Source organism: Ambystoma mexicanum, chromosome 2q (assembly GCF_040938575.1).
Source record: "Ambystoma mexicanum isolate Mex_15411 chromosome 2q, UKY_AmexF1_1, whole genome shotgun sequence".
NCBI classification, from domain to species: Eukaryota; Metazoa; Chordata; class Amphibia; order Caudata; family Ambystomatidae; genus Ambystoma; species Ambystoma mexicanum.
In genome coordinates, this window is record NC_090924.1 from 1,315,428,251 (window position 1) to 1,315,455,318 (window position 27,068).

Here is a 27,068-nt window from a genome sequence, read left to right on the forward strand (position 1 = left end):
ACTAGACTGATCACATTTTCTAGGATGTGGCATGCTGATTCGTCAAAACATCTAATGTTATTGGCAATGTAATTTGGCAAAAAGTCTATCTCTGAAGGTTCCATCTACCTCTAGCGGGGTGGCTGTCAGTGGGCTGCCAAGAACCTGCAGACAGCTGTTCTGGTCTGCAAGTAATACTGCAGGTCCAAGAGTCTGGTGTTGCCCATCACCATGATCTTGTCCAAACATTGTATTTTCGTTTCACTTTATGGGGACATATGTGTAGCCCCCTACGGGCACCCTTGCCTTTTCTATGCCAAGGAGACTCTAAGAATACTGCAGTATGTGACTTGCAACATGTTTGCGACATGGCTCTGGCCAGTTCCTGCAAAAACATTAGCCCCCTCACAAAATATCCAACCCCGCCTCCCTGGTCAACTACCCAGATGGGCTCTCTTTTGGAGAGCCAAACTTGTTGCCCCCGACAGGTTCGGCAGAACCAGGTCCTATATTCTCTGCAAGCGGGCCATGGAGCCAGACTGACTGGGTAACACAAGAGTGATCCATGGGTCGAGGAATGTACCCGGTGAATCCAGATAGCACTAGCTGTTTTTGCACACTTTGGGCACTTTGAGCACAGTGCCCCAAATCCTGAAAAGATTGCAACGTGGGTCAGAAAGGTTAGGAGTGGATCCGTCCAGAGGTTCGGGTTGTAGATGAGAGCAAACATCTGTTCACAGAGAGTAAAGGGGAAAACCCTTCTATGCCCTTCTGGTGGGCCAGCAGTGCCACTGTTAGAGAGGGTAGGCATAAGGGAAGGGAAGCAGATATAATCCTAAAAATACCTGGTCTATTGCCACTCTCGCTCACCACACTTGAGTGGCTCCTTCCTCAATCCTAGCAGGTTTAGCCAAGAATCAAAAAATGGTGATCCTGCTAAAACACCTGTGCATAGTGTGGGGGTCGCTGTGTGATGTGGCATGCCAGAACAGCAGGTTGGGCCCTGGGGAAAAGATTATGGGCATTGCCCCGAGGTCACACCCTCTCTACCACACTTCTGACAGCACCCCAAAAATGAAAATAGTACCTGGCCCCCTCCCACACCCTTCCGCTTACTCCCACCCTCGTCACCACGTCCCCAAAAGGAAAGACATGGCTTCCTGACACTATCCTGCAACTCGCTCATCTTTCCCTCTTTCTGTGCCTAAGGACAATGGTTGAACGCAGTGCTGCTCTTATCAGCAGGCGATGTGTCTGTTGCATTTCACTGCCCACGTCCAGCCCACAGCTGCCACATTGTCACAAAGCACTTCAGCACTCTATGATCACTGGATTCCCTCGGCAGTTGGTCGCTTACCTTCAGAAGCCTGCTCTTGAGTGCTCTGCCGGCAGATGGCTCCACCTCCTCTGCTTCTCTCGGGGGTGAGTAGACCCGGGGGACGTAGAAGAATGATATTTCACGCTGGTGGAATATCACAGATGGAAAACACAACATTTAGAGAGCTTTATTGTTGATTTAGGCTTACAAATGATGTCATACACAGCAAGAGAAGAGGACATAATACTGTCAAAAGACTGCTTGTTCATCTGCAATGGCAACTGAAAGTGCTATTGCCTGGCCCAAAAACACAGATATAATGGTAAACAATGAGACATGCGATGACACTGGGCAGTAACAAACTGCCTCATTCCAAGTTTGCCGGTAATTCTGCAATAAATCTGCAGAATTACCACCAAAATCGGTTACTGTTACTGCCACTCTGTCCAGTGAACCTACCACAGAATTACAAGTGGTAATATGGCAGTCTTAGTCCCCATTTTGCATTTTTGCTGAATTATCAAATCCATTTTGTCTGAATTACCAGATGCAGTAATTTCGCCACAGTAAATCCACCGATTTTTGCCATTAAAGTGGAGGATTTGCCTCCAGCATGAGGCTGGACGTGAATCCCCCACTTCAAGGCCAAACTAGTAGTTTGGTGGTGTGATGAATGTGGCATTGACTCTGTTATCCCCAAAAAAGTGGCTGCAATGGAATAACCACCACTGTTCTACTGTACCATCAAATCTGTAACGAGGCCGGTGTTGTACACAGGTGGCACAATCTGGTGGAGCAGAGGAGATGAGATGGATAGAGGCAGCAGCATCTCTGGAGAAAATGAGATGGAAAGGGAACACAGTGGGGGAGGTCGAGAGGACATGTGATGAACAGGGGAAGCTGTGGGGGAGGTCGAGAGGAGATCAGACGGATAGGGGAAGCAGCGGGGGAAGTCGAGAGAAACTGAGATGGATAGGGGAAGAAGGGGGAGGGCGAGAGGAAATTAGATAGGGGAAGACGTGGGTGAGGTCGAGAGGAGATGAGATGGATAGGGGAAGCAGTGGGGGAGGTCGAGAGGAGATCAGATGGATAGGGGGAAGCAGTGGGGGAAGTTGAGAGGGGATTAGATGGATAGGAGAAGCAGTGGGGAAAGTCGAGAGGGGATGACATAGATAGGAGAAGCAGTGGGGAAGTCAAGAGGGAGAGCAGTTGGATAGGGGAAGCAGTGGGGTTCGTCGAGAGGAGATGAGATGGATAGGGGAATCAGTGGGGGAAGTCGAGAGGAGATGAGATGGATAGAGGAAGAAGTGGGGGAAGTCAAGAAGAGATGAGATGGATAGGAGAAGCAATAGGGGAGGCCAAGAGGAGATGATATGGATAGGGGAAGCAGTGGGCGAAGTTTAAGAGAGGATGAGATGGATAGGGGAAGCAGTGGGGGCAGACGAGAACGATGACATGGAAAGCGGAAGCAGTGAGGGAAGTCGAGAGGAGAGCAGCTGGATAGGGGAAGCAGTGGGGGAAGTCAAGAGGAGATGAGATGGATAGGGGTGCAAAAGGAGATGAGATGGATAGGGGAATCAGTGGGGGAAGTCGAGAGGAGATGAGATGGATAGAGGAAGAAGCGGGGGAAGTTAAGAGGAGATGAGATGGATAGGAGAAGCAATAGGGGAGGCCAAGAGGAGATGAAATGGTAGGGGAAGCAGTGGGCGAAGTTTAAGAGAGGATGAGATGGATAGGGGAGCAGTGGGGGCAGACAAGAACGATGACATGGATAGCGGAACCAGTGAGGGAAGTCGAGAGGAGAGCAGATGGATAGGGGAAGCAGTGGGGGAAGTCAAAAGGAGATGAGATGGATAGGGGTAGCAAGAGGAGATGAGATGGATAGGGGAAGCAGTGGGGTAAGTTTGAGAGGGGATGAGATGGATAGGGGGGGCAGTCGAGAGGGGTGACATGGTAAGCGGAAGCAGTGGGGGAAGTCGAGAGGAGAGCAGATGGATAGGGGAAGCAGGGTGGAAGTCAAGAGGCGATAAGATGGATAGGGGTAGCTATGGGGAAGTCGAGAGGAAATTAGATGGATAGGAGAAGCAGTGGGGGAAGTTGAGAGGGGTTGACATAGATAGGAGAAGCTGTGGGGCAAGTCAAGAGGGAGAGCAGATGGATAGGGGAAGCATTGGGGAAAGTTGAGAGGAGATGAGATGTATAGGGGATACAATGGGGGAGGTCAAAAGGAGATGAGATGGATAGGGGAAGCAGTGGGGGCAATCGAGAGGAATGACATGGATAGCGGAAGCAGTGGGGGAAGTTGAGAGGAGAGTAGATGGGTAGGGGAAGCAGTGGGGGAAGTCAAGAGGAGATGAGATGGATAGGGGTAGCAATGGGGAGACTGGGAAGAGATGGGATGAATAGGGGAAGCAGTGGGGAAGTTTGCAAGGGGATGAGATGAGATGAATAGCGGAAGCAGTGGGGGAAATCGAGAGGAGAGCAGATGGATAGGGAAAGCAGTGAGGGAAGTCAAGAGGAGATGAGATGGGTAGGGATAGCAATGGGGGAGGCCGACAGGAGATGAGAGGAGATGAGATGGATAGGGGAAGCAGTGGGGGAAGTTTGCGAGGGGATGAGATGAGATGGGTAGGGGAAGCAGTGGTTGCAGTTGAGACCAATGACATGGATAGCAGAAGCAGTGCGGGAAGTTGGGAGGAGAGCAGATGGAAAGGGGAAGCAGTGGGGGAATTCAAGAGGAGATGAGAAGAGTAGGGGTAGCTATGTGGAAGTCGAGAGGAGATGAGATGGATAGGAGTGGCAGTGGGGGAAGTTTAGAGAAGAGCAGATGGATTGGATAAGCACTGGGGAAAGCTGAGAGGAGATGAGATAGGGGAAGAGGGGGTGAGAAGCAGTGGGTGGAGTCGGGATAAGATGGATAGGGAAAGCAGTGGAGGAAGCCTAGAGGAGAAGAGATGAGATGGATAGGGGAAGCAGTAGGGGCAGTCGAGAGGAGATGAGATGTATTGGGGAAGCAGTGGGGGAAGTCGAGAGGAGATGAGATGGATAGTGAAAGCAGTGGGGGAAGTCAAGAGGAGATGAGATGGATAGTGGAAACAGTGGGGGAAGTCGAGAGGTGATGAGATGGATAGGGAAAGCAGTGGGGAAGTCGAGAGGAGATGAGATGGATAGTGGAAACAGTGGGGGAAGTCAAGAGGTGGTGATGAGATGGATAGGGAAAGCAGTGGGGAAGTCGAGAGGAGATGAGATGGATAGGGGAAACAGTGGGGGAAGTCGAGAGGTGATGAGATGGATAGGGGAAGCAGCGGGTATGTCGAGAGGAGATTAGATGGATAGGGGAAGCAGTAGGGGAAGTCGAGGGGGGAGAATGAGTGTGAAGGGAGTGGTTAGCGAGTAATGGCAGAGAGCGACAGGTGGAGAAATTCTGAAACTAAGTCATAATAGAGCAGACCGGGTTGAACCGCACATAACGATGGTGCTCAGGGTAAAGAGAGAGATCTCTGATCGTGCAGAAAACATGTGATGACACAGAAAGTGAGATGTAATAGCTAGACGATAGTGACAGATAGAAAGAGAGGTGGGGGCATTCTGAAAATAAGTAGTGCTAGAATAGAGCGATATAACGATAGAGAACAAAGCGCTAAGAACACTGAAAGAGGGAAGTGATGGTGCAGAAAGAGGGATGTGATTGTGCAGAAAGAGGGATGTGATGTGCGGAAAGAGGGATGTGATGGTGCAGAAAGAGGGATGCGATGGTGCAGAAAGAGGGATGTGATGGTGCAGAAAGAGGGATGTGATGTGCGGAAAGATGGATGTGATGGTGCAGAAAGAGGGATGCGATGGTGCAGAAAGAGGGATGCGATGGTGCAGAAAAAGGGATGCGATGGTGCAGAAAGTGGGATGCAATGGTGCAGAAAGAGGGATGCGATGGTGCAGAAAGATGGATGTGATGGTGCAGAAAGAGGGATGCGATGGTGCAGAAAGCGGGATGTGATGGTGCAGAAAGATGGATGTGATGGTGCAGAAAGAGGGATGTGATGGTGCACAAAGAGGGATGCGATGGTGCAGAAAGAGGGATGCGATGTGATGGTGCAGAAAGAGGAATGTGATGGTGCAGAAAGAGGGATGTTTTTTAAAAGCAAAGAAAAAGAGAGATGTAATTGTACAGAAAAACGTCACTAAATTGGTTTACAAGCTTTTCTGCAAGTCATTGTGTTGGGCTTGAGTCTCGCCAGAGTGAAAGAGTTACACGTGGCACATTGCCTCGTGTCATTCCGCCGTCGCTCTTGCGTGGCCATCACATTACGGCGTGTGATTGCCTCAGTCAGCAGCCATGTAGCACAGCTCGGATTTGTGTGATGACAACAGCTCTCCGAAATGTGGCACTCCAGCCGAGACATCAATCGGGACTGATATTTCAGTTTGTAGTGTGCTACTGTCAAACGGCGCACAATACAGCTGGAATACACGCACAGGAGATTGCAAGTGTGGGTGTCAAACGCGAATCAAAGGATGTGGAACACAGACAGGGTTTCTTGGCAGTCGGGAAGAGGCAGCGCTTTTTTTGTAAATTACGCAACCTTATGAGAAGCGGCTCTGGAGAATCGTCCTAATATGAAACGCAGGGATCCTTCAAGGCACATCTCTGGATCTTGGGACCAACTCAAGAGCAGAAGGTCGGCCTGAACTACAGCAGTAGCAGCCAGCCTCCTCTGCCCATAAAATGGGCGTCATTATCCCCCCGTCCTTCTTCCTCTCCAGGAGTCGAGTCCTACAAAAAAAGTAGGGGGGGCTCATTAACATACTGATTGAATGTGTTGCCAACAGAAATTAGCATGTCAAGGTGCACTCTGGAGCAAGTGGGGGGACTCAATCCACCCACGTGTACCCTCGACTCGACCCTGCGAGTCATTAATCTCTTTGCTCCATGAAATGAGTCCTCACCCGGGAGGCAGGTGCTTCACAAGCTACCTAAAAATCACAACCTTTTTCTCTTCCCACACTTTTAACCCCTCCCCTGAGATGGATATTTTGTCAGTCTATGCTGGAGGCAGGTTCACGTGTGCTTCTTCTCCAAGATGTCATAGGTAAGTAGTGTTGCACTATTTACACATGGCTTTGGATAAATCACTGTGGTAACCATGCTGGCTGGTGTGGTGTTGTAACTATGGGTCCTGGTTTATCAGATGTACTGGCCATTTGAGCCAGAGGATTGGGCTTAATAAGCAACTCAAGTTGGTGCAGTGATCGTGCTACTGACTCCACCACTATTCTCAAGTGGGCCTGGGCGTCCTTGTAGTTCACTTCAGTGCACCGTGGTCGTTGCGCCTGTTTTTGGGCACAACGAGCGCAATGCAGAAATCTTGGCAGCATTTTTGCAAAATAATGACATAATCGTTATTTTACAAAAGTGCTGCCGAGAATCAGGGTTTGATAGCACAGTGAGTAGAGCGCTCGCTTTGACATCTGTGCAGACCCTGCTGACGCAGGTTCAAATCCCGACAGGACCAAACTTAGCCTTTCATCCTTCTGAGGTCAATAAATGAGCACCACACACCGTGGATAAGTGCGCTCAGATACCTGAGAGCTCGTAGCGCTATATAAATGCTAAATTATTATTACTAAGGGTGTGCATGAACATGTTAGTCAAATAACAACATATTTGTTATTTGACGAAAGTGCTGCCGAGAACATACGTACCTATTGTGATGTTGCAAGAAAATGTGTTTAATATTTCATGGTGCTTATTATTTATGCTGCTCCCACCCCGTCAACTACACTAAACCAAGCTACTGGAATAATTAATGCTCACCCTAACAGCAGCTTCAATGTTGTATCCTGCCCTGACACAGGATACAACGTTGTAGCTGCTTCCTTTACTGGTTTTCCCACCCACCTGCACTGCGACCGGCTTCTTGTGGCACTCCTCCACAATACCAGCACCGAAATGGTACTGTATATGTGTGCCACTTTAGCGCACTTTTAAAAGTGGAGGTGTGCCACAAGAATACCTGCTTTAAGTGGCAGGTAACGAATGTGGCGGTTGCTAGATTGGTGTCCCACCCATTCTAGCAACCGCCACATATATTCCAAAAGTGGCGAATTCATACTGACTTTGGAAGAATGCGCCACCTTCAGAATAGGTTTTAAGTACCGAAAAGGTTGTTAACACTTTTAACGGCCTTTCGGTACTTAACACCCGCTTGAGAATCGGGCCCTCAGGCATGGGTGACTCAAAATGGCAGAAATTATCTTTTTTCTAAAAATAGGCAATAGGTTTCTGAGGTTTCTGTTGGGTTGGCATTGTGAACATGGGATCCAGCATATATATTCTGAAGAAGCCCAGAAGGGTGAAACACGTCAATCATGACATTTTTGACTGAATAAAGGATATATATTTCTAAATGGATATGGAAGTGTGTGATATTTTCAAGAACCAGCAACCATTCACTATCCAGGAGAGTGCATTCTGAAAGTGCCATTTTAATTTCGTGGAAGATTTATATATATATATCCAAAGAAAAAACTTTGTTAAAAGGACGTTACGGTTAAGTTGCACTAACAAAAACCTATGAAAATCAATGAAAACACTTTGTTAAAGGGACATTATGGTTACAAGTAAAACTGAAAAACCTCAGAAATTTGCCAGTTATAGTAAGCTAGGCAACAGGGTAAAAGGCTGCGCGTCAGTTACATCTAAGGTAGGGGGCAGTGTTTCTCATGCTCCTTGATTACAGCTTCAAAATGTAAGGAAGGCATGGCATCAATAGTAAGACAGACACAGGTGTCCACAGTTCAAGGGTGTTTATTTAACTTTAACAAGGGTGTGATAAACTCCTATATAATCCTAAATCTACAGATGGTAGCAAGCTACGACCCTCAAATTATGATAATCCAGGCCTAGTGGAGTCTCATCAAAATAAAAGGGCCCATACTAAAAAATAACTATTGCCAACCCTTACCGCTAAATACAAATAGTGTGGGGTAGTGTTCATGAAAAAGAAAGACGTGTACATAATATGTCTGGATGTTGCCGTTGGCCTCCCTTGCCACGTTTTCAGCACGGGACAAAGCAGTTAACTCGAGCAAAGAACATACTCAGGCTTCTTCAGCAGAAGGATACAGTTCCATCACCAACATCAGGGCCTTCCTTTGCCCAAGTCTCTTTACTCATCAACGTCTTTTGATTCAGAGGGCCTGTTGTGTCAAAACAAAATACAAAGTTCTTTTCCTCGCACAAGTATTACATTTGGATAATTTACTCTTCGCCCTGGATCCCACTCAGCCGGGATCAGATCCCTTTTAACAATGCTCGTTGCTTTGGATACCCCTCTTCTGGGCTCAGGTCCCCCTTTTCAATGTTCTGAAAATATTCTTTCTCGGGTGGCTCGCGGTTCACCCCGGATCCCCCTCAGCCAGGCTCAGACCCTTTCTTTTATACAATCAGTCTCCCTCAGCCTGGCACGGACAAATTGCAGTTCATATTGCCTTTTGAAGACCTTCGAATATGCAAAGGCTTTACCTTGACCCATTGCAGGACCACTTCGATTTCATCATTCACATTTCACATTTGCCACCTTTCAGCTGGATACTGTGAGAAACTCATGGTGGCACAAGTAAGACAGACACAAGTGATCACAGTTCAAGGGTGTTTATTGAACAATGAATTCTGTATGCAGGTTGGAGAAATGCCTATTCTAAACCTAAATCTAAGACGGGAGCAAGCGTCAACCATCAAATGAAAATAAGACTGTCCTAGTGGCGTCATGTCACAATAAAAGGGCCTACACTAAGAAACCTATTGCCAAACCTCACAACTATTACAAAAAAGGGATGTGGGATTATTCTCAAGAAAAGAAAGAAGAGTTCTCAAATAATATGCCAGGAGGCGGTAGCCTGGGTCTCCCTTCCACACATTTTGTGTATGGGGTAAGATGGGAACTTGGAGCACAGTACCATGTCTGGCTTCTGCAGCATGAGACAACAGTTCCAATGGCAGTTCTCAGGACCGTCAATGGCCAAGTCTCACTTCCTTTAAGAGTCTCTTGCCTTCGGGGGCCTGACGTGTTCAAATAACAAAAACAAAATGTTCCAAATGAAAGTTTGTTAGAGGGATAATGATTCACCCCTTGAGACCCCCTCTTCTGGGTGCTGCCCCTTCTCAATTGTAATCCACAGTTCAGAAAGGGTGATGATTTCACCCCTGGATCCGACTCTTCTGGACGCTGACCCTTCACGTATCATATTCCTCAATTCTATATGTCAGTTCTTTTCTGGATTGAAGTTTGGATGATAGCTTCACCCCTGGATCTCCCTCTGCTGGGCTCAGATCCCTCTTGACTGTCAGTACTCGGGTAATGGCTTCACCCCTGGATCTCCCTCTTCCGGGTTTGGACCTCTCTTGACTGCTGGTACTTGGGTTATAGCTTCATCTTTGGATCTCCCTCTGCCGGGCTCGGACCCTTCTTCTCTGGCATTCCTCCTTCGGGTTCACTCTTGCCTTCACTTGGCTTTTGCTTTCACTTTCCATGTTAGGGTGACAACTTTTCACCCTTGGATCCCCTGTGACGGGCTCTGACCCATCTCAATTCTTAGCCTCCTTCACTGGGTTTACTGTAGCTCTCAATCAGGGTGTTAGTGGCTAACCCTTGGGTCCCCCTCTTTAATGCCATCTCTTAGATTTTGCTTTCACTTTAAATCTTGGGATGACAACCTTTTACCCATGGATCCCGCTCTGCCGGGCTCCAACCTCTCTCGGTTCTTAGCCTCCCTTCACCCGTTTTACTGTGGCTCTCGATCAGGGCGTTCACCCCTCTTTACTTTCAATGTTCCCTTCCCTTGCTTTTTAATGGTTTGTAGATCAAAGTCTTTCGATTGTACGGGCATTTTGCTTGACCCTCTGCATGACCACTTTGACCTATTTTGCTGACCCTCCTACTGCCTTCTGGTATCTGTAGTTTCTCTCATATGGGGCTCGACCAGAGTCTCTCAAGTTAGCACCAATGTGGTGCTGGTTTCCCCCTGAAGCTGGTCTCCCCTTAACACTTTGCAGTTCCTTCAACGTTCCTCGAACTTGGTTCAAAACTTGCCACTTTGCGATTATCAATGAACACAGCCATTTCTTATCAGCTCTCCCCTCAACTCATCAGCTGTGATGAACCGCTTAGCTATCCTCTTCATTGGAGTCAAGGCTGGTACCACAGTCGAAGGATCTTCCCCCGCTCCTGCTTAACGGCGTGGGCTTGCACCGGGTACCGTTGACATCTGCTGCAAGACACTCGTGCTATTGTTTGCAGTCTTAGGCATTCTTCCTTGAAGGTTCTGTGGGACTGGGACGAAAAGGCCAAGATCACTTCTCTCCTCGCCACCCTCTCCATTCCTGCCGTCTTTCTCCTCCGTTTGAACTGCCACGCCTGATTAGTGGTTTCGTTGTGCTGTCTGCCGTTCTCGCCTTGCTCGTATTGTGCTCTCTTGCTCCACCTTTTATCCCTGTGGAGAAAAGGAAGAGCCATCAGGTGTGTGTGATTTGAGTAAATTGCCTGACTTTGCCTGACCCTTGTGTCGAGACATGTCAGGTACAGAGTTTAATTGCAAGTCTATTGTGCAAAGGGGATTGTGTCGGAAAAAGAGGATGGTAGACTTTCCAAATATCCTACAAGGTCGGAAGGAAAAAAGGTGGGGGAGCTGCTGAGCAGCCAGCAAAATGGCTGCTTAACTCTGGAGGTCCGCTAACGGGCCGACATATATCATAAGCAGTGTTGGTAATCCTTGAAGGCGAGGGCTCCAATTTGGAGCATTGGTGCCCGTCATCGAGGGGAGCAACTGACCCCAAAGTTGAGAAAAACCAGACATTAGACTGCCTGTAGTGACCTGCTAAACTCTTGCCTGATACTGAAAGGGAGGGGCTCTGGTGTCGCAGGTGCGCTGGGATGCCATTGTAGGACTGCACACCGCTGAAGCTAGCATAGACGCAGTGGCGTTTGGAGCCTGGTGCCCGGGACGGGGCGCCATCAATAGAAACTGGGACACGCTATGTCCAGACCCGATACGACCGGGAGGTGGAGAATTAGCCCGTAGGCAACCTGACTCTGTATCCGGGCCACGTAGCGGCTGGATTGACAACCTGGGGGTGGAGATATCCAACATCTAATGGAAACACATATGTGCACATACCAAGCAGGTATCACTAAACTTTAGTTTCTGATGTATCCAATATGAATTGTTGAATAGGCTGTACTACACCCTCCTAAAACTTACCAGAATCTCTCAAGGCACAGAACCCCTCTGCCCCAGAAGTTGCTCTAGCTCAGCTGACCATCTACATATGTTCTGGTCATGTGTCCAGCTTGAATCCTTTTGGGACAATGAACTGCATACCCTCTTGGCGGTAGTGAATATCCCTCTTGATCGCTCCCCTCTGGGAGCCCTGTTCGGTATCTGGAACAACATTCCAAACAAAAGCTCACAAGCGTTTGTAAATATGGGTTGTATGATTGCTAAGAGATGCTTGCTACAAAAATGGAAACATGCCTCTCCTCTCCTCCCAATGACAAAGAATGGTTATCCGCACTAACCTGTCCCAGGGATGTGAGGAACAGTACATGAGGTCATTGCCCCCCGTGTCACGTCTCAGGAAAATATGAACTGAGTTTCAGGCTTATCTGTCTAACCTTACCCAAGATTAAAAGCGACTGCATAATGGACACAAAAGCATGCCATTAACTGTAAGCTTCTAATACGAAAACAAGTATATATGCTAGTTACCCCACAACCGAAAGCTGATTTGTAACTATTCTACCTGTCTTATTGATTACTTTGTAAACTGTAAGTAACCCAATGTACAATGCATTGTTTGCCAATAAATACAAGTTTTTTTTTTTTTTTTAAAGGAAGGGAAAGAGGTGATACATGGAATTATAACCCTATGATTAGAGTTTGTGGTGACCTCAGGAGGATAGGTTTTGGAGGGATTGTTAAATGGACAAGAATGACCAGGATGATGAACAGAACAGGGAGGGATTGTGGAAACAGTAGTGTTCTGTCATAGTGGTCAATGTTTTCGTGCTTTGGGTGAGTAATATCAGTCTGTGTGCTCAACCCCTGGTTTGGTTAGTTGGGTACGTTTTATAACTGACCTGTCCATGTCAATTGGAGGTCAGTGGCTGCATGGCTCAATAGGGACCGATATTCACCAGTCGGTCTGACTGTTACAAAGGATGGACGTTTGTTTCTATTGAGCCTTTGTGCTTAAGTTTTGTGGCATCCCCACAGTTTTCTAATGAATGCAATTAATTGTGAGGTATACATTTGTTAGTGTCTAAACATAGGTTGCACACTTTATTTCATATATTTTCCATTCACATATTCCACAAAAATTAAGTCACTTTGTGCTTATTTGATTTTTGTTTCGCAGGTATCACTATTTCATAAGTTCATTCACTTTGTGTAATCATTCGTGCCATAAGTTGTGACTTTTCTGGCGATTGGTGTGAAAATCCTTGGTTTATATACAAATAACATTTGTGCCAACATTTCTCTGAACGTGCTACTGTTTCACTTTTACTTGGGCCTTCTCAAGGCACATTCTTTACTTATGTTGATCATAGGGACGTGGAGAAAAATGTCTGGGAATGTTCTGTCATGGTCATGAAGTCAGGGGCACAGGCATGCAGAGGTCGCATGCACAGGAGACCTGGGTGGACACTGTACTGGCGCCTTTGGCGCCAGGCTCATCAACAAAAGTAAACAAGAACATCCATTTAACACCAAAAAGCTTTTATTATGGACATAGCACTTCAGATGCATTAATCTTGAACATTCCATCCATTAAGCACTTCGGATGCATTAACCTTGAGCATTCCATCCATTAAGCACTTCAGATGCATTAACCTTGAACATTCCATCCATTAACCAGCCCCAAGTGTATTAATGGGTATGGCTGGTAATGGATTCACAGCTATATAAGCTGCCCTGATCCTCAAGACAGACGATTCGCGTTATTCTGCACTTACCAGCAGCGTAACGCTTACTGTCGCCTGAGGTCAGACCTGCTTACCTTTGAAGACCCTGCTTCCTGGACATCCGGCTTCCTGCCAGCATACTTACCAACTGGGGAAGCTGTTCTTACCTGTACATGTCTTCGGCGAACCGAGCATTCATCTTTGCACTTTCCGGAACGCCGTAATTTTCATCTTGGCACCGCAGCACGACACACTCCATCGTCGACAGCAGCGCCTGCAAGGAAAAACAGAAGACAAGGTTAGACATCAAAAAAACAGTTTAAGGTCGTGCTTCGCATACTTCACGCTTTTCCTTAATCCATCACTTACCTGCTGTCGGACATTGCGGTAGCATCAATCTTCCATCCGGCCGCGTCTCGCGTCTCACAGCTGCATTGAGGCTGCATTTCCATCTAAGGAAAGAAAACAGAAGAGAGACATTATTTCAGGCATAAATAGGAGAAACATATAAAGACAATAAACAGAACGAACAGCATCACAAGAGCTCAAGAAAGACTTACCAATCATAAGGAGAAGCATAGTCACAGCTGGACTGGACTCATCCATATCAGGGATCAGTGAAGGAACTAGATCCCATTCAACGCGCCCCTGCCAGAAGTAGTAACAGAGAGCTTTCCTTCCATAATTCACAGGTGAGCTTTATGGGCCAAGGTATGCTCACAGAAACTGTACTTTGGGGAGAAGGTCTCAAGAGGTACAACAATCACAGATTGGCACACTCACACACTTTTATCTCCACGCATCAGCAGTATCACCACGTACCCGCGCTCAGAGCTTTTCTACCGAGGCAGAGGCCTGAAGGGGGTGATTCCAGTTCAGGGAGGGCTGCAACTGTGCCCCAACGCCTCTGCAGAGACCAGGTGAGCGTAACATGTTCAGGACGGACGCAGGAAAACAGACATTCTGGGGGAGATATGTTTTGGATATAACAGGGTATTGGTTCAGTACGGAGGGATCATTGAATCCGGGCAGGAGAGATTGAATGGAAGGAAATGGGGCCGATGTATAATAGCTTATAAAGATCTTAGAGATTTCACCCTTCTCCCCTTCTCCCTGGATTGTGCCATACCGCGTCTCCCTTGGGTTATTCCCTTGAGCATAATCCCAGGATTCCACATCCTGGTGAGCATTTCTGGCTCTTTTACATCTAGGGTTGGGATCTGAGTGAATCAGGCCTGCATTGTCCACCTGAATGAGAGTCTCTTGAGATTCGCTGTGTGAGATACCCTGAGGTATTTCACAATACCCAACAGAGACCTTCGAATGAGCACACATGCGGTGCCGGACCACTCTGTATATGGTATCTATCTTGGCTTGAAAAATGTTCAGTCACTCCTTGGATGTTCAATTATATTTACATCACTCATCACATACACTTTGTATGTTATTCTCTTCAAAAGCCTTCATAAAATGTTGCCGCTTACAATCTTGGTGCTACCACAGTCCAGTCTCGTATCAGTCTCTCTAGCTCACCGGCTGTGCCGACTCTACTGGCGCTGCTTTGTTGTAGGAGCCAAGGACAGCACCCTAGCATCAATCGCTCCTCCCCACCTTGGCTATCAAAGCGGGAGAGCCCTCTGTACCTCTGACACACAACTTAGCTTTCTTCCGCTTTAATTCCAGGTCTTATGTTCCTTAATCTCGAGGACTCATGAAAGTAGCACATTTTCTCCGAAAAGGTCAAGGGTACTTCCCTCCATGCAAACCTCTCTGGTCTTGCCGTCTTTTTCCTCGTATTAAACTGCCATCTCGAAACTGCTGCTTCCTTGTGTGTTTTACCTTACTCAGAATGTGCTTTTGTGCTCCGCCTTTTATCCATGTGGGGAAGTGGGATGGAAGTCAGGTTTGTGTAATAATCAGTAACACTCTGCCTGACCCTTTTGTTAGGATATGTCAGGTATACGCAAACCTCTCTGGTCTTGCCGTCTTTTTCCTCGTATTAAACTGCCATCTCGAAACTGCTGCTTCCTTGTGTGTTTTACCTTACTCAGAATGTGCTTTTGTGCTCCGCCTTTTATCCATGTGGGGAAGTGGGATGGAAGTCAGGTTTGTGTAATAATCAGTAACACTCTGCCTGACCCTTTTGTTAGGATATGTCAGGTATACGGCTGGGGTGTTAATACGTTTTCTCTCACAGTGAGCTGTCCGTGAGAAACTGTTGTTGTCGGGAAAGAGGGGGTTGAGTTCCCAAGTATTCTACCATGTAGGATGGGGATAAGGTGCTACCCGGAAGGGGATACTGCTCCTCCCATCCAGGTAATCATCCCGCACTGGTCCACCCCCAGGAACAGGATCCAAAAGTGATGGCCATGTCCTGGCCACCTGGATGGCAGATCTCCAGGGACTAGTGAGTGAGATACCTTCTGATTTCTCACACAAAGCACAAAGCACTTCTCCATTGTTGCCCTCCCTTGCTTTGTCGCGCTCTGAAACACATGTGTATTAGCGCGATATAAATAAATTATCAATATCAATATCAAAAAGCACTTCATAATTGCTCCCCCTCTGCAGAGAGGTGTGTTGCAGTATAAACAGAGTACAGTTGTCTTCCAAAGTTATGGATCAACAGCCTCTTTTATCGCTTGCAAGGTAGCTGGTAGGATTTTGTTTCCCACAGAAGTAGGCTGTGTGGTTAAAGTATTGGTTGAGGAAGATGAGGAGGAGGAAGACAGCCTACTACTTGCTAAGAAAAGAACAACCTTTATGAGTGCATTACAGTATTTGTATTTGGTCTGGCGGCACATGGAAGTGGTCCCGTACGAGTACTGTCCAGGTAGTCTGCGACTGAGTACAACTCAGTGCATTTCACTTTGGTAGCTTTAGCCTTTGGTACATTCCCAACAGTGGTAAAGAACTTCCACACCAAATGATTCTCTGTGGGTGCTAGAGCGAGACACTTCCTGTACCTAATCTTCTTGGTTCTCTTCATTGTCTTTTGAAGTACTGTGTTTTTTTTGTTGTGTAGGTCCTCCAGCTGGTGGTGGTCATGGCTCTTGGGAGAGGAGGGATGGCAATAGCTGATGCCATTTTTTAGATAAATAGCAGTTTTGCTAATATTCTTCCAAAAATGTGCTCTGTGCTAGATTGTTAATGGATTTCAAGGCCAGAGGAGTTGGGGGGTGGGCTTCCAGAGGCCAAAGGAGTTGGGAAGCCGGCTTCCAGAGAACGCTCATTCCACACGAAAGCGCCGAACCCGGCTCACGAAAGGCTACTCAGCCATCCTGGCGCCCTTGCCTGGATGGCTGAGTACTCCTTTGTATAGTATAGTGAGCATGGTGTTGTGGGGGACACCCCTGCAGCCCCTGTCTTTTTTTTGTTTCTCGGTTGAGCTTCAGGGGTGTCCTCCGCAACCCCTGCCCACTATACTGTATAGGGAGGACCAGTCCACAGCATCCTGAAGCCCACCCCCCAACTCCTTTGGCCTTGAAGTGAGCGGGGTGTTGCGTGGGAGGTGTCACCCGCAACCCCCACCCACTATACTGTATAGTATAGTTAGCGGGCTGTTGCGGGCCTACCTCAGCAGCCCCCGGCTTTTTTTTCTGGTGGTGGGCTGGGGGGTGTCCCCTGCAGCCCCTGCTCACTGTAGTGAGTGGGGGTTGCAGGGGACAACCCCCAGCCCCATACCGACCCCACCAAAACACCTAAACACATACCATAGTTCAAACTTTTGGTAGTTATAGTTAGAACTTTTCGTGGTGTGTGTTTTAGGTCTTTTGGTGGGGCCAGACGTTTAGATGTGGTAATTTCGTCCTATACATATATATATATATATATATATATAGATATATATATATATATATATATATATATATTCATTGAAACTTTGTTAAAGGGACGTTATGGTTAAGTTGCACAAATAAAAACCTATGCAATTCAATGACGAAACATTGTTAAAGGGACGTTATGGTTACAAGTAAAACCAAAAAACCCCAGAAATTCACCAGTTATGGTATGCTAAGCACCCTTAAATCGCGCCACCACCGTGCACTGCTAAGACTAACACCCAAGACTAACACTCTTCTCCGATTAACGAGTTGGGGGCAGACCTCTTTCTTCAGCTGGCTCCTCCCTCTGGAACAGCCTCCCTGCCTCTATGAAACTTGAGCAGAACCATCTCTGGAAGCACCTCAAGACCTCCCACCTTGCTTCTGCCTTCTCTCTCCATCTCCCCTGTTGATCTCCTGTCTGCTCCTGCACTGGTCACCTGGCCAACCTCGTAATGTTGGCCCAGGTGTCTTCCCATCCAGTTGCACACCGGCACTGCCTCCTGGCATCCTTTGCAGTTGTGGTCTGTATCTGTAGCCCTACGGTCCCCTTTCCTGCACTTATAAGACACTTGCTGTCTGCACCTTTATCACTCGCACTTGCCACCCCTACTGTTACAAAGTGACTTTCAGCCTTCTAAGGATTACTTGTAAGGTGTATTACCAGCTTCTTAAGGTACTTTACAAGCAGGTTACATGGATACAAGTAAGATACATAGAGTAGGACAAAAACTGGCTTCCATCATCCAGGCAGAGGGCTTCCAACTGCCTGTGCTAGAACCCTCACCACCCATACATTCTATCATTCACAGGACAACAGTCCACATGACATCATAGCCTTCCTTCATGCCTAAGGAAGCACTACACGACATTGACACAACACACACACTGACAAGCTTCACAACACATCTCCCTTCTCACACACACCACACACACCGACTTGGATCACACATGGCGCATGCACAACACGTGTGCTCTTCCTTCATACATACACACTCGAAATACTGGCCAGGCACATCGCATACATCATCCATCAAATCGATACCAGTGCTTCACCCTGCGGAAGGTGGCTGGAGTCATAACCTAGACACAAAGCACCCACCCACAAGGCAGTGGGTGGGTACAAACAAACAATATAGGTGTGGTAAACACCACTAGCTAGATGCATACATATTTTGACCTTGCATGACTTACAACCACAGCCACGCCCACACTTAAGTTGGGGGCGCTACCACCCAGACACACAGCTGCCTTAACCAACCGATAACCCTACGTAATTCGCACACCCCAGTCACACCACAAACTACACCTGGGGTCGCTACCACCCAGACAACTAAACTAAACGTATATATCCATTGACCTTGCGTGACTCATAAACCACAGTCACACTGAGACACACAAAGCTTCCCTAACCAGACTACCGTTACCAAACTGTTTACCTGGCATGACAAATACATACCATCCGTGCTGACCTGGTATCTCACATAGCATCAGACCAACCACTGTTTATCTCGTATGACTAAACATACCATATTTTCTGACCTGATAATACACTTACCATCAGCCCGACCACACTTTTATTTCAGGCACGACACACACATGCCTTACGTACTGACCTTATAGCGCACATACCATCAGACCAACCAAACTCAATTATCTGGCATAACACCTACGCATGCCTTACATACTGACCTGGTATTTCACATACCATCAGATCAACCAAACTCTTTCTTCAGGCATGTCGCATGCACACCATAAATACTCCCATACCATTTCTGCAACACCATATCCTCACATTAAATGCATTGACAGTTCACAATGTAAAAGCATACAATGTGTTACATTAACCATAAACCCCTACCACTGGTTATGGCGGTTACTCTGAAAGTCCATAGCCTCAAACAGGCACTAACAATGCTTGCAGTCTCTAAACCGACATGTCCACGTTGCATCCTTGCAATGATACCCTTCAAAGTTTCAAGAAGGTTATATCTAACACATAGAGGCTTAATGATTCCTGAACCACTTGCACCATACCAAAACTGACCTGGCTGCTAAAATACCATGGGCCTCATTAGGACCCTGGCGGAAAGGGATTTACGCCGGCGTAGAGCATGGCGTACCTTTCCGCCTGACTACGAGTTCCCGTAGCGCCATGGTGATATTTTACGCCTGCTTTTTGCAGGCGGAAAAATCCATGGCGCTACGGGACTTGTTGTTAATTACGCCACCGTAATTTACGGTGGCGTAATTAACGCCTTCCCCACTCCCATTATGCCCTATGGGCCAAGAATGGGAATGGGGAAGGGCAAAATGGGGATTGGGGACTTACCGCCCCGCCAAGGTCGGGATGGGGCGGTAAGTCCGCCAACCACCATGGCGGAATTGGCAGCTTAGCGCCATGGACCATGGTGCAAATTGCACCATGGTTCTCCGCCAGGGTCGTAATGAGGCCCCATGTTGCATTATAGCAACCTAAAGGCTGCAAATCCTCAAAAAGTGTTATATCTAGTCTCCTCACATGACTAACATATGCCTAAGCCATCCTTCCGGACTCACACTTGCAGTCCATCCACATTCAAATGTTCATATGCTGTGCAGCATTTATACCATACTCTTAGCTAATACAATGTAACCCCAAACACTTTTAGGCATTACCACCCTGGAATTACCAGCCCCATATCTAAATTGCCAATATGTTGCCTAAAAAGCCCACAGTCCACTAGCCCTGCAAATACTCAAAATCATGCATCCCTACTGGTATGTAAAATAATAATGCAACAGCATCATTCTCATGCCCTGCTTGCGGATCACTAAGCGTCCACACCACAATAGTACCTCTGTACCCCACTGTGGTTCAGTGGAGTGCATTCCCAGACTTCACAGCCTCGCTGCACAGACCATTGAATGTGTCCCACTATTGGGCGGATGGCACCATCCACGACGCTCAGGCACACCAGCGGTGCCTCAGCGTGGCAATCCATACTTTTCCAGCAAAGTTACCGAAGTGACACAGTCTTCCGTGTATTCCCAACTAGTCAGAATTATCTTGTAAACAAATGATCTCACAGCATTAACGCAGCATCCCTCGTCCTTGCCTGAAAGGAAACTGCTTCCTGATCACGTAGCCATAAAATCCTCTCCATTTCTCACACACATGACCCGCTATGCCTACATTGTTTGAACCTCTCCTGAGCATTCGGCTATCTCACCAACTCCCTTCACGGTTCCAGCTACGTCACCAGTAGCATACTTGATGCAGGGCAATAAAGATCTCTCCAATCCAACCGTCAACCCCTGCTCAGTTCACCTTCACCCGCTGACATTGCACTATAACGAGTGACAAATGCTTCCAATCAGCAAAGCATATTTCTTCACGCAAGGGTTTTCAAACTCCGAATGCAACACATGCAAAACTATGCAATACAGTACTCATTTACCATATATGAGCACATGACCCCCACGCAAATGTCCCTCCAACACGTACCTGCTGGCATCCTTTAAAGCCAAGGATTACAGTCCACCCTTTCTCTGAAAGCAGGAAACATCCATTTATATGAGACCCTATCATTCACTTTTAGGAAACTCCTGCCCTTTCCCTTTCTCTGTGCCAGGGACCAACTCTCCAACCAGATTAAATATGGGCAGCTCTGTCCTGAAGTCCTCCCCTCCTATGCCCTGGGTGATGGGTCTTACTTGATTTGGGAGAATTGTGGAAATGACAAACTTGGGACAAAAATGGGCGCTGGTAGGATAAAATGGTCCAGTGGTTGCTGTTTAGGTAAATTGATCAGATATATGGTCGAGTCAGGTCTTTGTCATTATTCAGGGTGTTTATTTCATGGTTAGTTAGCACCAATGAAACCATCATTGCAGAAAAGAATGACAAAGTTTGACATTGTAACTTGCTACACAGCCGACGCATGTTTCGACCCAAGTCTTTTTCAAGGCCAAAGGAGTTGGGGGGTGGGCTTCAGGATGCTGTGGACTGGTCCTCCCTATACAGTATAGTGGGCAGGGGTTGCGGAGGACACCCCTGAAGCTCAACCGAGAAACAAAAAAAAGACAGGGGCTGCGGGGGTGTCCCCCACAACACCATGCTCACTATACTATACAGTATAGTGGGCGGGGGTTGTGGTGGACACCCCCACAGCTCACCCAAGCAAAAGTAAAAATAAAAAATAAAAAAAGGACCCTGTGGCGCCTGTTCCCGATTACAGAAGTGAAAGGGAACAGGTGTTGCAGGGGCACAGCGCGTCTGAAAGAAAGGTAAGTAGAGGGGGTGGGGGTGCACTGGGGGTGTGAGTGTGGGTGTGAGTGAGAGTGTGTGTGAGGGTGTGTGTTTGAATCTGCGTGATTTGTAATGGAAATGTCTGCATGGGAAATGTACGAACATTTTGTATTGCATACATTTCCCATGCAAATATTTCCGTCGCGGAAAATGAGCCGCGGATTAATCACGCAGATCCATATAGATCACTGACAAAAAACATTGTTAAAGGGATGTTATGGTTAAGCTGCACTACTAAAAAACCTGTGAAATTCAATGGACAAACGTTACAGGATCGTTATGGTTACAGGTAAAACCCCGCAATTCGACAGTTATGGTAAGCTAAGCAACCATAACTCGTGCCACCAGTGTGCACTGCAAGGACTAACACCCATGACATCAAAGAAACAGCAGAATATGCAAAGTGCAAACAATCTTACTGGTGGTTAGAAAAGCGCTGTATGCGCATGGGTTGCACAGAACAAATGCCTTTGTGGCATACATAAAGAAGCTGTGGTTGGCGTTGTTGTAAACATTCTTGTATTCCAGAATGTATGTATATCCGTGAATGGTGTCGCTAACAGTAATGGTGTAGCATAAAGCGTGTGTAATGCATGTGACGACAACTGAAATCGAAGGACAAAGGAGTGGTGGGCCGACTACCGCCTTTGAAAGAATGATGTTGGGTACTTTCATGTACAACATTTGGCACATCTGCTGTGGGCAACAAGAGGGGCACTCCTGTAGGGCAGCAGAGCTGCAAAACAACCTTTCTAAAGCATATGCTGTGCTTCAGACCCAAACCCGGCAAAGGGCATTGTATTGTACATGTAGTGCAATGCGCTACTGAGCACAGGGAAGGTACTTGGAATTCCTTTGAACTGTTGTTACAGGAGCATTATAACAAGTGTTGCCTATATAGGTGATGGCTATCCAATAATTCCGTCTTCCAGCACATCCCCTATAGTATCTAGGCAGGTGCTGCCCCTTCTGTACCAGACTTTTCCTGGTTTTCCTTCTGTGGCATGTGTGGGAACACGATAATAAATAAAAAGGCACTTGGGAATGGAAAAAGGTTAAAAAAGAAAGCACCTTTCACAGATGAACAACAGAATTGCCAATGCACGCATGCAGGCGGGAGCCGTGGCATTGTGCAGAACACTGTAGTGCAGTCGTTTACAAAGGAGTGCACTGTACAAAGAGGATTCTTTACATGTTGCAGAGTGTTTTGAAGACAGTCACAGCGCAACACTTACTACAAGAAAATATCACTACTTGTAAGAAACACACCAAGCCAATTTGTAAGTGGTGTGCAGAACTCGAGATAGCTGGCACAGTAACACAAACGTTGTAGGTAGGGACAAATATTCGTGCTGTGAAACGTCATAATTCCATGGGCGAACGTATGCCATTGGCACATGACAAAGAAGTGCACAAATACACGTTTTAGCTACGTACCGAGCTGTCTCCATTGACATACCCAATAGAAAATGATGCTGCCACATCGGTAGCTGTATACTGCGATAGAAAGTTATGCAAGAGATCGGAAAGAAACGCATGAACTGGGCAAGTGCCTCCTTCATCACAAAGGGCACTGAAACTTGTGTAACATGCTGTGCAATCTTACCTGCACAATGAACAACAGTAATTTCGTCATAATTGCATATCCCACACACAACCCAAAATCAGGCACTTCATTGTACCTAGTCCATAGCACTACACATGTACATCATAGATTGGTAAATGTCCGGTCCTGAAAACTCGTCTGCGGAAGCTGCTGAGTCCCACAGTCTCCCAAGAAGGTGTGAGCAACAACTGAACTGACTAACAACTGAAGTTCCAACCCTTTAAAGGGAAAGGGGAAGTGGAGAAAATAAAAATGGCAAAGATCACTTTCTTCAGTCAGGCATCTATCTGTAGAGAAATAAATGAACATAAATTACTCAAAGAAAATGTCTTATATTTCCCTTTCAATCCCTGCAATTATTCTCTTTACCTGTGCATCCTCTGCCATTTGATGAGAGGATCAGTAATCTTCAGGTCAGAGATTTCTTGTTCCCTTTGAAATCTCTTTCAACCTCTTAAAGATTCAAAAAAGTCTTTGCTTAGGGTTCTCTTTTGGATTTCCAATTTTTTGTTATAAATGGATGAACTGTAGTTCATTTTTGAGAGTTCCTCTTCATACAAAGTTGAGATGTGACTTCATTTGATGACTTGAAGACTTGACTTAAAGTTCTTTAATTTTACTTGAGTTAAAGATTTAAACTTCTTAATAATTCTAAATGCTTCTTTTAAATATTCACTTAGTTATTGTGCTTAAATTGTCTTTTTCTTATTTTTCCAGTGCTTTTGTGAATTGTCTGGAATAAACTACCAATAACAGTAGAACGAATAACAATTAAATCTACCCTCTACATAAGACTAAATATATTAACTATTTCTCCAGAGCACTAAGTATTAAAACAGAAACTATAGCGTGTTGATTGTACTCAAAGAGACACTACACTATACTTTAGTTTAGCACACACGCATATTGAATCTGATACTGCCAGACCTTTAATGACTAATTTTCACTGCGCATGCGCTACACCTTAACAGCCAGTTTCGCGCACGTGCATAAACGAATCAACTTGAAATCAATTGCTGCCTGACTTTAAAAGACAATTTTCTACTGCGCATGCGTTACATAAAAGCAGCTCAATCATGCGCGCAATGGGTAAAGTTAGCATCTTCCCTTAACATATTCTTCTATGACTGTGTGAAGACAAATCATGCTGTTCACTTTATACTGTCAATCTATTTGTGCGCATTCACTCCTCACACTAAAAAGAAACAAATCATTTACAATCAAGCTTGAAACTCGAGAATGCACACAAGCTACAATTCTGTTCTTTCTGAACAAACTCTAATTATACTCCTACACACTAACACTTCGGAGGAACGACTCCTTCAACCATTAACACACGTATAAGGTTCCAAACTATTCCTAAAGCTGGCGCTCATTAAATCATTAGTTTGTCAGAAAGCACTTGTCTAAAACTAAAGTTTTAAATTACTGTATTGAATTCTGATGAATGGTTCAGGACTGTTTCTTATCTTGACATGAAACTAATACCTAACTAAATACCTAAACTAAAACTCAATACTAGTTCTCCTAATACTCTTCTTAATTAACACAGATTTCCAATTGAAGATTTCTTCACAAGATTAAATAACAAAACTCTCCCACCAGGAGCAACTGGCTGCCTTGTCCCACACTGATACTTCTCAAGTTCTCTCTTCAGGGAATGGAATCAGGAAAATGGTTTTAACTAAACTTAATCACTTTTAAATAGGAGAACATTAAATACAGGACCTTTCTGGTTCAGACTGTATGATGAAAAGCAGTTTAGAACGTTGGTAAATCCATCAGGTGACTACCTGGACCAATCAGGTCTCTGCCCATCTCCTCCACGTTGAATTGGGTTATTTTCTCACTGGACATTGTAGTTAAGGCAGAATAAAAACTCCTTAAAACTAACAGATTTCATCATCCAAGAACAGATTCCCACACACACCCACACTCATCACAGAGCCAGAACTGACAGTAAATGAGTAGTGAGTGCACAGTGTTTGCTTTCATTTTCACTGAATGTATGTCGGCATACCCTAAAATCTGCTTGCTGTGCCTTGTAAAACACACACCCATAACGGCACCCTCTCTATTTCTGTGAACCAATGCACAGTGTAGCTCCTTCGGTCTGTACACACAACACCCACAAACTTCGTAAAATTACTAGACAACTCTTCTTCATTCACGCGCAGATCTTCCACAAAGTAATCACCCACGATGAAAACTGTGCACCTTGCCATGGTTGCCAGCCGCAGTACCCTAAGTTCTGGAAAAGTGAATGCCTCCCTTTCTTGTGACAGACACCCAGAGCACCTCATTGGCCAAAGGGCATAGTCACATTTCTATTGGCCAGCATGCTCAGAAACGCAGAATGTGGCACATGCCTTTCTCCAAGTACCGTCAGGGGTGTGCCCCAGTAAAGCCGGAGGAGTTCTTCTTCCTATTGGAACGCTTTATTTTGACACACACCCTGAGCAGCAGTCCCATTTCCATAGGCCAACATGGTGACGAGCGTCGAATCTAGCACGTGCGGGTACCCAAGTAAGCCGAGGGCCGGTCCTCAGTGCAGCAGGAGTCCCTCTTCCTATGGCCTCACATCTTAAGCAACTCATTGGACAATCCCCACAGTTGCATTTTCGTGGCTGCCACCCACAAATTTCCGGCATGTGACATTCGTGCTGCGTGCGGGCGTGGGCGAATAACTTGCAACCAGGGCAGGGTGAGTTCGTAGTAAGGGGCGTCTCTTAAAAGAGTCTGTTTTTTTATGTTTTTGTGTAGCTCCTTCTACAAAACCACCTGTTTTGTCTGTTTGCTGTAGCTTTTGTGTTTTTCTTCTACGTACCTTAGTTCAGTAAACTCTTCACCACATCCTGTAGACGAGGAAACAAAACTTCTTTGGTAATGGATGTCAACAAAATGCCTTTTTCTTGAAAACACTGAACAAGTCCACAACTAATAAGGTCATTTTTGCAGAAGAACATTCCACGAGTGGACATAAAAGTGTACATGCTTCTGTTGAGGAGACACCTTTCTTCGCCTGGCTTGGAACAATATCCATGAGCAGGAGGCAATACTCTTCACAGTATTATAGATGAGAGAAGCACATTGGCGGTGGGAAAAAAAGTCCTCACGACACCCAGCAACTGTTACGCTCACCTGGTATCCACGGGGACGCAACCCAGCCCTGGTTGGATGATTTGCACTCTCGAACCCTCTCCCGATCTCTTGGTAAGACCTCTTAATATTGTAAAAGGTGGATTCTCCATCCTGCTCCTCATGGCAGGGGCGTGTAGATGTGGGGGGCGAGCAGCGACCATGTTACTTCACTGGTGCAAGCCCCCTGTGGGAATCGAGGCCTGCTGCGACTCCGTAGGTTTGCTGCTTTACAGTCTTTATATGCAGTTCTTATGTTCCTCTTAGTTCGAATAATAATGTCTTGCTTCTTTCCTTTTAGGTATGGAAAGGTATTTTGGTGTTGTCATGCAGTTTGAAGATGAGCATGGGCTGGTAGGCGAAAGCGGTGTGTGTGCGCGATGCTGCCCGGTGAGTAATGCGCAATGCGCGGCGCTGTTTCGCCATTTATATTGCTAACCTGTGTCTTTTCTCTCCTTGCAGGTCGCGATGTCCCTTGCCGAACGCTGTGATGTTCCAGCAATGATACTGACCACGAGATGAATACCCAGGTAAGAATTGTGTGGCTTTCTTCGTTCGGGAGGAAACGTGAGTAAACGCTTATTAATGCTGTCTTTCTTCCTCCTCTTTCCATGTTATGGTATTCCAGGATGTTTGCGGTGCCGAATGATGGAGTTTGTACCTTCAGGTGAGTTGAACTGAATTCAGCGATGGATTGAAGACAGGATACTATTCCAGGTAAGTTTTGTAGTGTTCTTTCTCTCTCTGCAGGTCCTTGGTTTCAGGTAAGATGGCATCAAAGAACTGGACACGGTGAGCATTACGCTGCCCACAGCAGAATAACACATAGCATGTTCTGCTGTTTGGGTGTGGTTTAAATAGTCTCAGGTAAAGTAGTCCTGGTAAAGTAGTCCCAGGCCTGCCACACCCAAAGTAGTCCAGGTAAAGAGTCCCAGGTCTGCCACACCCAAAT